This window comes from Phyllostomus hastatus, unplaced genomic scaffold, assembly GCF_019186645.2.
Source record: "Phyllostomus hastatus isolate PE091 unplaced genomic scaffold, TTU_PhHast_1.1 phas_contig_137, whole genome shotgun sequence".
NCBI lineage: Eukaryota > Metazoa > Chordata > Mammalia > Chiroptera > Phyllostomidae > Phyllostomus > Phyllostomus hastatus.
The window spans coordinates 19261651-19273051 of record NW_025333583.1 but is presented as its reverse complement, the minus strand read 5'-3'; positions in this window follow the sequence as shown (position 1 = coordinate 19273051).

Here is an 11401-nt window from a genome sequence, read left to right as displayed (position 1 = left end):
GAGGTGTCTGCCACATAGGTCCAATCTTAGTCACACAGGGCCCCACACTTGGTTTGATGCTCTGTTACAGCCACCTTGAGATAATTTTATTTTTGAACTTATGCTTTCTAAGTGAAGTTCAGTGGGACACCAGAGCATGTGCCTGAGCCCAGGAGGTATGTGGAATATGCGTGCTCAATGGTCTTGTTGGTCTCCAGTTGCATACAGCTTTCGTGACTCCCCATGAGCAAACGATTCTGGTAGACACATGATACACAGAAGCTCAGTGAGGCGCAAAGCAACTACAAAGTAAGCACACATATGCTGGTAGGAAGGCTTGTGCCAAGGCTCTCTGGAGCTGTGAAATGATGCTTATGATTTTCTGTGGGCTCTGACTGTCAGGCTACTGCAAAATACAGCCCTGGAAAGACCCTGCACATTAGCTTTCAGACGTCACTCTGCCTTTTGATGTGTGATGCGTCTCTTTCTCTGAGCAAGAAGAAAAGCTCTGTTACTGACAAGCTCAGATACAAAAGATAAATGCTGGGAAAACTGGATAAGAATTCCTGGGTGACATGAGGTATCAGAAGATGGATCTAGAACCAGTGAGTCATAGAGACATAGGACCTAAAGAAGCATTTTTATTACTTTTAAATTGAGAATGGCCCAAGTTAAGGTATTCAGACTTTTAAGAATCTTAACTTAGAGCTTGTTAATGAACATTTACTGATTGTTTCAGTCAGGATATGATAGGTTATGCTGCCGGAAAAAGCAGCTCCAGATGTCTCACTGGGTTATAAGAGCGAAGTTTTATTTCTTGTTCATGTCACAAGTTGGCAGAAGTCTCTGTCCATGGCAGCCACTCATAGTTCCAGGCTAAGGGAGCTGCCATTGTCTCAAACAATTGTCACCATGTCAGAAGAGAAATTGGTCTGGAGGACCTTGTTATGCAATTTCATGATCTGGCCCAAAATGATACACCTCCTCCACTGACAACTCATTCTACAATGCTAGTCGCATGGCCCCAACCAACCTCAGGGGGTAGGAAGTATAATCCTACCATATGCTCGAAGTCAGACAGCCAGAAATATCTGGTAAACAACATCAACAACCTTCACGGTGGTAACAGTAATAATCAAGACAGACCAGAAATTCCAGCAACCTCAGTAAACCTCTGCCTATGTACCATCAAACCTTCGTCAATAAATGTTTAAGTTTCTACTGTGTTCCAGACTCTGCATTACTGTTCCCCAGACATGGATCCCATTATTTTGTGATCTGCCCTGTCCTGTCATTTTCTGCCCATCACTTACCAACCAGCAGGCAATTTAGAATCATAACTTCTATGTCTCCACTGATTGCAGAATCTGCTTTGTGATAAGCTGTGACTAACTAATCAGTTTAACTGAATATTGCAGGTGAAGTAATTGGAAAATAGGTTTTGCTACAATAGAATTGGGGCTTAACATGACTTGGAGTTTAATATCTGTAAAGACAGGATTGAAAACTCAAATGTCCACAGGGGACAGATGGGTAACACAAATGCTTGAAGGGACTAGATGGGGGAGGACAGGAGTGGAGGGGGGTAAGCTGAGCTGGAGAGAGCATGGCCTATCTATTACAAAAGAGGCAGAGGTTCACATCTGTATTCTCATGCAAAGTCTTGGTTCTGGATTTTAGTAGAAAAAAATTTTTAAAAAATTATACTGCATGAACCAAATAAAGCATATCATCAACAAGATTTCACCTGCAGGCTACCAATTTGCACCCTCTGCTGCAAAGGTTTGGATTATTAACGTACATCCCACCAGGCTGATTATTTCCTGTTAGGTGCCACTTCCTATTAGGTGCCACTTCCTGTTAGGTGCATAGGCTCACACTTGAGGCACCTGCCACTGGGTTAATGATGGAAGGCGCATCTGAAGTCACAGGCTGTGAATACATAGTGTTAGATTTGGGTTACTGAAAGTAAGGGCTGAGAGGAATGAGGCTTACTTTGGCGAATTAGCTAGCAATCATTCTATAGAAATATCAAGCTAATGCATTTAAGGAACACTTTTTACTAATAGCTAATATTTCCTTTTTATTATAGGGAGTACTACAACAACAGCATCTAGTCATTGGTAATATGTGGCTTATCACCAAACTTCAGTATTCCTAAACTCTATTGCAATGAATTTTTACCTCATCCAATGACCTTCCTCAAGTGTTATCCTCAGCTCCTAGCTCTTCAGAATGTATATACACATATGTGTACACATGTATGTACATGTCAGACATGTATATGGCAGACACACAGACCTATGTATGTCTATACATATATGCATATGGCATGCATATGTGTTAGACCTGTGCAAATGTCAGACATATAGACATATACACATGTCAGAATATATGTATACTATTGCTTAGTGGTTTCAGAACATAGAATATGGAACCAAACCTGCTCTCATCTGCTGTGCTATCTTATTTAAGTGGCTTAACTTCTCTGTGGCCCAATGTCCTTCCCAAAAAATGGGGATGATAATAACACTTTCCTCCTAGGCTTGCTATGAGGATCAAACAAGTCAATAACACACAAAAACTACTTAGAATGCTGACTGGCACAGAGGACTCCTTCAGTAAATGTTTTTAAACGTAGTTTCTTATTAACTCTGAGAAACTTCTGTGTTGTTATTCTTTGCTAGAGAGAAAACACTATTCCCCCCACCCAACAAACTCTGTTCTTGACAGCTATTGTTTGTGTTATTTAAAGTCCTTCAAAATAGAGAAATATCTGTACAGCTGCAGTAAAATCTTATCATGACATTCTTTCTTTACTTGGGGCTTGTCAGTAGTTCTGAGAAAGCCCAAAACTTGCTCTCTTTTCTCAGCTGGAGACTCCCACCCCAAACCCTGCTCTTCCGCAGACACTTGAAAACGCACTTGAACGCCATAGACCAATCATTTACCAAGGCAAACAATAATTTCTTCACAGGGGGACTGCTAAGGGATCTTTGGTGTTTTGATGCTCTGCAGTCATGGAAACAACAAATGAAGTGTCTGGGTCATTGGAATGCTTTTAACTCATGCTTCCTGTGGCAAAGACTACTAATTGCTTCTCAGTAGCCTTTTCTCCTTCTTTCTAAGAGAATTTTAGCTGAGAACATCGCTGCCCCACTAAAATATTTATCTTGCAGCCTAATGTTGCCATGTAAAAGTTTTAGCAAAAGAGATGTAAGCAGGAATGCTGTGATCCATTGAGGAATTCTTAAAGGGAGAGTAGCAATCCTGCCTTTAGCCTTTTCTCTACATGATACCTTGAATGTGGATACAATGGCTGGAACTCCAGCAGCTACACTAGACTATGAGGTTTAAGACAGCAGTTCTCAAAGTGTTGACTGAGGACACACAGGGTCCCCAAACCTTTGTTTAGGAGGTCCACAGGTTTCAATTCCCTTTCCCAATCACATATTGATGTGCGGCCTAGAATGTTTCTACATAGACTTCAACCAAAATACATTGAGAGACCGTGTGAAGTAGCAGATATTTGATTCAAGTTGTCTTCTATGAAGCCAGATAGGGATTTACAAATATTAAAACAATGTTACTCTGTGCAGTAATTTTTTTAGACAATATAATTATTTTTCAAAATTCTCTGTTATTAATTTTATGTGCATTGGGTTTATTATTGTTATTTTAAAAGGAATTAGATAAATGCAAAAGTTTTTTCAGTTTTAATTACTAATATGTTAACCAACTCAAAGAACATTTCTATGGAGACCTTAATAATTTTTAAGGGCTTTGTAAAGGGATCCTGAAACCAAAATGCTTGAGAACTGGTCTAATCCCACACTCTAGGGATGGCTGAGAAATGAGCTACAAAGAGCCTGAACTCATGTCAACCTCCTTTACGTGGGCAAAAATTCAACTTCTGTTATGTGTAAGCCACTGGCATTGGAGGTGTTTCTGTTACATACAGCCAAATTAATTTGTAACAGATACGTTCATACTGTCTGTTATTTCACTGAGACTGTGGCTAAGAACAAGACAAAGCAATTAAAAACTGAAGATGTTTTATGAAATGCCCAAGACTGTGGAGCATGTGATCCTGACCCTTTTCATACCCAGAATGTCACGAATGTCTAATTGCAGATTTTGCAGAAGCTCAGCATCCAGCTAATCCTTCCTGACTCTGCACCTTGTTTTCAGGGAATGGAACTGCTCCAGTAGCCTGGTGCTGGTGAAGCAGCATGGGGGCCCTTGTGTGTCCGAGGACCGGGGTTGGTCACACGGCTACCCAGTGCCCTTGGCGGAGGGCCCGGTGGGGTGGAGCGCAGGCCGTGCCACTGGGAAAGCTGCCCTCAGTCTCCGAGGCACCTCCTCTGTGTTTCCTGCCTTCACAAAAGACGCGTAGGAAACCCAGCAACTGCTCACTGCCAGGAGGTAAAAGACACAGACTGTAGGGCCGTGGGAAAGGAGGGCAAGGACAGGGGAGGCCCTTCCATTCTCAGTACATGCCTAAGGAGAATCAGGGGGAAAGACCAGCCAACTCTTCCTGCGACGTGAAACTCTCTTGTGGCATCAAAAGGAAGAGATTCTGGTCTACCACATATAGTGCATGCCGTTCCCCTTGATAACAGAAAATGCAGCAAATGGGCTGGACTTCCTTCAATTCACAGGGCTGAAACCCATCATTTCTAAAATTGATTTTGCTGCTAGAATTTAAACCTGGCTTTTGTTGAACATTCAGTAGAGGTGAAGTACAATTTTTCCCATATATTTGCAAGCCTGTTTTCAGCATTAAATATTAAATTACACCTCTCTGGAGAACAATATGGCAAATTTGCTTTCTTTGAAGGCCTGTCTTTACTACACTTAAAGTCACTGTGTTTTTCTCCAGCCTAAATGTTCTCCTTTTTTAAGTTCTGTGACTCCCTATCTGTTGTTCACCACTGCACCTCCAGCACCTATAGCAATACTGTGCTGAGATAGTTCTAGAAATGCTGTTCTGTGGTTGATTGCCACCAGCAAAAGGTGTCATCATGCTTCTGCAAAGACATTTTGTAAGGTCCTTCAATAAGTCTACAGACCATAAGCAAATTATCTGGGAGAGATTATTTAAATTGTGCATTAGCAGGAATTAAATATTCAAGTATAGTACATTTAATTGCTTAAGAGGTTTTTTTAAGATGATGTAGTAACTAAAAAAGCATTCCAGTGAGAAATGTACTTTTACAAATGTATTTAAGTGGCTGATTGCCTCTATGGCTCCCCCATAAAGAAGCTGCTTTTTGTCCACCTGGAATGGAGTTGTCGCTCACGGTCTGTGAGATGCGTCATGGAGGCGTCTGTGGAGAACTCAGGCAGAGAGACCTGTTCTTGTCCAAGCTGGATGCATCCCAGCTGGGTGTGCAGAGCCCCACACTGGGGGCCCACTCCCCCATTCTTCTTCTTCAGCTCCTGTGCTGACTCTCAGAGGGTGATATTTGATGTTGGGTTGTAGAGGTTGCTAACCATGCAGCCCCCGAATAGGTCCTGGGACTGCCTAGAACTTCAAGATGGTGGATAGCAGTAACAAAGTGTGTGTGTGTGTGTGTGTGTGTGTGTGTGTGTCCATGTTTCCTGTGTTGTGCAGAGGATTGAAGAAGCAGGAGTCCTGGGTTAAAGAGCGGTGAGTCATGCCTCAGTCATGCCCTTTGGAAAGAACTTTAAAATAAGTGCCAGAAGGCTCTCAGAATTGTTAGATGAGGAATTGAAAAGGCCATAGTAACAATGTTTGTAACATGAAAGAAAACTCAGCCGTTACCTCTTATTAATCAGGACACGGAGGCCCAGAGGGGTTCAATGACTTGCCCGATGCCACAGCACTGGCAGGGATAGCAGAGCCAGGCCAGAGCCTGCCTTTCTCTTAGCTAGTGCTCATTGTCCATGTGACACCACCAAAGCTAGCCAGTAAACAGTAAAACAAAGCTCTGATGGCATTTTAAATATAATTTTTGTTCTTATAGCATTTATCATCATTTATTAAAATTAGCTCTTGCTCTATTCCTTCTACTAATTAGTGATCTTAAAATAGAGACTTTTTTTTCTTTCCTTGTACATAGTAGACCTGGTGCCTTCCATATAGAGAGCACTTAGGAAGAAAAATCATATTTATTTTGAATTTATCCTGACATCCTTGTATCAAGCTATGAAATGACTATACTGGAAAGATGTCTGAGCATCCAGGCAAGGAAACAGAAACTCCCCTACATCTTTACAGGGGCCGTGTAACACAGGAAGTCAGCTACACGGTAGGGAAGAGCTGTGAAGACACACAGAGGATGGTGAGGGTATTACCAGAGATTACCAATGGCTAAAAGCTGGAGGGAAGTTAGGAGGAGGTGGTGTTATCACAAGTGTTGAATGGGAAGTAGTACCATGGCGGGAATGGTTGTCTTGCTGGAGCTGGGGTCTTTGGGGAAATGGGCCCAAAGCTGGAAGCCCGACAAGAAGCAGAGAGAGGGGGAGAAATACTCTGGCTTTCCCCCTTCGGCCACTACACTCTTGTCAGTGAGGAGAAGGGAAGAGGAGCTGACCTCTGGGAGACTTGCCCACTCTGGAGGGGCGCTGGGCTCATCATGTGCCCCTAACTTCACGGAGGGCCTTTAAGACGGTCCCCTCCCCTTTATGCTCATTCAGCATTCACCAAGCAGCCCTCACACTGCAAATCTAATTCTGTGTGCAATGTTTCAACCAAAAGGTGAAGAACTTTTTATTTTAAAAAATAATTGGTTGATTGATCTACAAGAGGAGGGAAAAAAAATCAATCAAAACAACTAAATTTTGTTAGTTCAGGGGCTTCCCTTGCTTTTTTGTAAATTAAGAATGAGAGACCTACATTTTTCTTTTGACAGATACAACAAACAAAGCATACATTTCAGCACAACCATGCAAACTGTAGGTGTCAGCCAGCGAGAGGATGGCCCAGGGCAGCCTCCCAGCAAGGGTCGCGGAGATGCTTGATTATTTTACAAGCTACACATGAGAGTCCTCTTTTATATCCAAATGTTCCTCTCCTCTTTCTCTTGAAAAAAGATAGAAATAAATTCAGCTCAAAGAAAGAAGGTAACATACCCCAGCCTGGGATTAGGGAAAAAATAGAGATATAAAGGGGAGGGATCTAAAGGCCCTCCTTGCTGATAACCTACCTCCTGCTGTCTCAGGGAGTCCTGGCCTCCTCCTTGAGCATGAGCTTCCAGAGAAGGCCAGAAAGAACGCCCCTTACTGCTCAACTCTCAGATAGACACACAGTGAAATTTGTTCATCTCAGCGGCTGCAGCAGGAGCTGACAGATATTGACATCTAGAAAAAATGCTGTAGGCCAGATAAAATCGAAATCAACCAGAGTGTCTCTGGGGGCCAAAGGTGCCCCTGCCCCCCAAGTCTACTGGCAAACACGCTGCATGGAAGTGTATTTAGATGTTCTCAAGGAATTATCACTAGTGTTCTTAGTATGATATCGGTAGTAAGGTTAGAAGGCAATTAGACATAGTTTTAGGAGATGCATACAGAATTACGTAGGGGTGAAGTGTTAATGACGTTTGCAATTTATTTTCAAATGACTCAGCAAAAAAATATTATAGATGCATATATCTGTATACACACAGGAATGTAGATGATTAAATGATACCAGAATGGGAAAATGTTAATAGTTATTAAATCTAGGCCATGAGTGAGCATAAGGATGTTACGTTCTTTCAGAGATTTCATGTTTGAAATTTTCATAATAAAACTCAGGGAAAAATTACTGCTGTCCATTTGGCAATCACAATTTTTATCATTAACTCTTTAACATGATATTATTTTATTTTATTATAAAAATCTATATCTCTTGAGTATGGCAAATTTAAATCAATTAACTAAACTCCGAGTGAGAAAAAGAATTGAGTTTCTAAAGCTGTTAAGCTTGAGTGACCAAACCATTTACTAGAGTTCATGACGACGAAGCAGGATTAAGACCTTCCGAAATGCTGTGACATTCCAACTGCTCTCATAAATGTCTGTTATACTGACTTTAATAGAGGGCAGTATTTTCGGCAGGGCACTCATTCCTTCAGCCTTTTAGCACCTACCCTGGGCCCAGGATGAAGGAACAGGCACAGTCTGCTCTCTAGAAGCTTCCAGATCATGAAAGCTCCATGACGTTTGTAGAGATGAACAAACGTGGGCTGTGCACTATGACTGGTGCAAGGACTCAAGGGGCACGAGCACAAAGCAGGAGAAAAAACAGTGGCCACTTCACTGGAGGTCAGTGGAGGACCAGCGAGACAGGATTCCAAAAGGGAGCGTATCAGCCCAAGTGGTAAGGAAGGGATGATTCACAAAGGTGTGGCAGGTTAAGGGAAAGCCAACAATGGAGGATGAGGCTGCCAGCTGTGGTGACCTGTCACCACCCCTCCACCTAAAAGGGGCACAAGGAAGGGGCCCTACCAGAACTCAGAGCAGGCAGTTGTGGCATTTGGTGGAAGTGAACAACATTACAACCACTCAGAATAAGTTTCCATGTCTACAGCTATCTGTTGATGTTAGTGCTGAGCACGATAGGCTGTTTTCTGCCTTTGCTCACGCTGTTCCCTCTGTTTAGCGTGTCCTCTGCTGTCGCACAGTGGACACCTCTCTTCCCACTTCCCCCTACTCCTTTGTCAAGGCCCTCTCCAGCGTCACACATTCTGCTGAATGACACTGTTGGCCCTGACCTTCTCTGCTCTGCCCTCTACCTTTGGAGGCTGAACTTGAAGGAGTTGAATTAACCAACCTTTCTGGTCCCTCGGCTTCCAGCTGGGCTCAGCCAGTGAGCGGCATCTGTGGGAGATAAGAGGTGGGAGGGAAGGCTGGGTCAGGGTCCCCCTCCACTGGCTCCCTGCCAGTTGGGTCTCTGCAGCCTGCCTGCATCCTTCAATGGCTACTTTTTGCAAGTCTCAGTCTATTATAATGTAAACTTTTTAGGAGGTTGTTTTCAGTCTGGAATAATTATGTTGTACTTCAGTCACAGTAACGAGAAGGCTTTAAAACAGGGTTATTTTTCACAAATATGAATGACAAGTTTTGCTATAAGCATGAGTTATAGTATCTGAATTTCAATGTCTTAGTAAGTGTTTTTGAATTTATAGAAAACACTGTACTTTCTTGACCTTTTTAACATTCTGCTTTCTCATTGGCTACCTACTCTAAACTTTTCCTCTGTGTTAGTAGGAATTGTTATAAGAGGAGGAGGAAGAGTGGAAATGCCAGCCAGTCAGAAACCAGAATATTAAAAAGGTCAATATTGTACAGTTTTATGCTATAATTCATAAAAACACTAAACATCTATATTTCATCCTAGGACCAAGACTGTAATGAGAACAGAAAATGGCACAATATTAATTCATCTTCATGACAAATACTGTAATGAGAAAGGAAGTTTACAAGCTACAAATATTTGGTTACCATTTTAAAAATATCTTATAGCCTTTATAATGTAAATAAAGTAAATTTATACTTCTAAAGTTGGGTCCACTCACTAAATACCTACTGTCTTTTAAATAAATGGAACTTCTGCCCTGGCTGGTATTGCTCAGTGGATTGCATGCCGGCCTGCCAACCAAAGGGTCACTGGTTCAATTCCCAGTCAGAGCGCATGCCTGGGTTGTGGGCCAGGTCCCCAGTAGGGAGTGCACAAGAGGCAACCACACACTGATGTTTCTCTCCCTCTCTTTCTCCCTCCCTTTCCCTTTCTCTAAAAATAAATAAATGAAACCTTTAAAAAAATAAAATAAACTAATGGGCCTTCTTTATGACTAAATTGGAGTTCGTTTTAATTTCCAAGATAGATCATGGTATCCCTAGGTGATAATAAATAAATACAAAAGATTGTTGTTATAAAAAAGTAAGTGAGCAGAAATTTTATTTTGGTTATGATTTCACTTTTATTGGCATTAACATATTTGAATGTTACTAGTTATAATTTTCTCACTTTTTTAAATGCATACACCATTATGTTGATACTTTGTATCAACATGTCTAGATCAGGGCATCTCAAATAGCTATTCTTTGATCTCAAATAGACACTAGTTGCCTTTTACTTTGAAAGGCCTTTTTCATTCTTAGTTTAACGGCAGTGTCTGTGGTCCCTCCGCATCCTGAAGACGCGCGCTGTAAGAAGGAGGTGGGAAGGGCTGGGCGAGAAAATGGAGATGGCAATGGAGTGGACGAAGGGAAACGGAACTGACTGCAGTTCTCTGGGTCTGAGGAGAATGTTGGGGAAGCGGTTTCTTTCAGAATATCATTTGAAAAGGTGCCTTAAAGGAAGTTAAAAATAAATAAATCTACCAAACAACTGTGTAGAGTATCTCCCAGCATATTCATGTTGACATGGGAGATGATGCTAAGAGACTATTAGGTTTCATCTTTGGGTTTTTGTTTTTGATTTTCCCTTTTGACATCTTCGGACATTAAAAGAAGAAGTCCTCTATGAAACCTGCTGCTCCAAGTTCTTTGATGTCCAACTAGTTCTTGGTAGAGTGAATGCAATTAGAGTGTTGAGTAACTTGTTAACAAGAGTATTGTCATTGCCTATCCTTTTACCATAGCTTATTTGCTACTAGCAAATATCATCTTGCGATGCTAAAGAGTGCCTTTCACCCACTGGATCCTGGGGTGCTTTATGAACTAGGAATGCAGGAGTAGCTGAAATAGAGCTCTCTCTGGGGTGGAATAAGACAGCTGTTAGCCATGCAGAAATGTTGCACAACAGCCTGAGTAGAAACCAGGGAAGGGTTCTCAATCTAATTGAAACTGCAAGAAGAATTTAAGTTGATGGACTAATTGCTGAGGCTGGCATCCATTTAAAAACCCAGGGCTTGTTCTCCTCTGGTAATGAGTATCACAGCCGCTCTGTTCCGCTCTGAACAGATTCTGTTGCTTCCATTTAAGATATGAGGAAACTGAAGTTCACAGCACGAACTATGCTTGAGAGAACTGGGTTGAACGCATGCCCTTTGAGTTTTTGGTTGCTATTTATCTTTTGAGTCACATGGCAAACAGGAACATCAGCTGCAAAGTAATGACTTAGTACCCGTGTGAGGAATAGAGTACACCCATGCTGTGCACATTTTTTGCAGAAATTGGGCTATTCTGGGAAGGTCGCCATATGATCCTGACTCAACTTGACCCTACATAGTTTAAGAACCCAAGTGCCAAGAGCTGGAGGTGGTACAAGCGCAAAACAACCATAGGCTTTTAAGAAACAGCAGATTGTGAGTCAATGAAACTTTACACGGATTAGTTTGCAGTGGTTTCCTATTGCCTAACACTTCTTTCATGCTGAAATGTCACATTAATTGGTTCTTAATTGAACAATGCACTTCCAATTTTCAAAACTCAGCAGAGTATAAAATGGATGAAGTCAGACTCTTGCTCT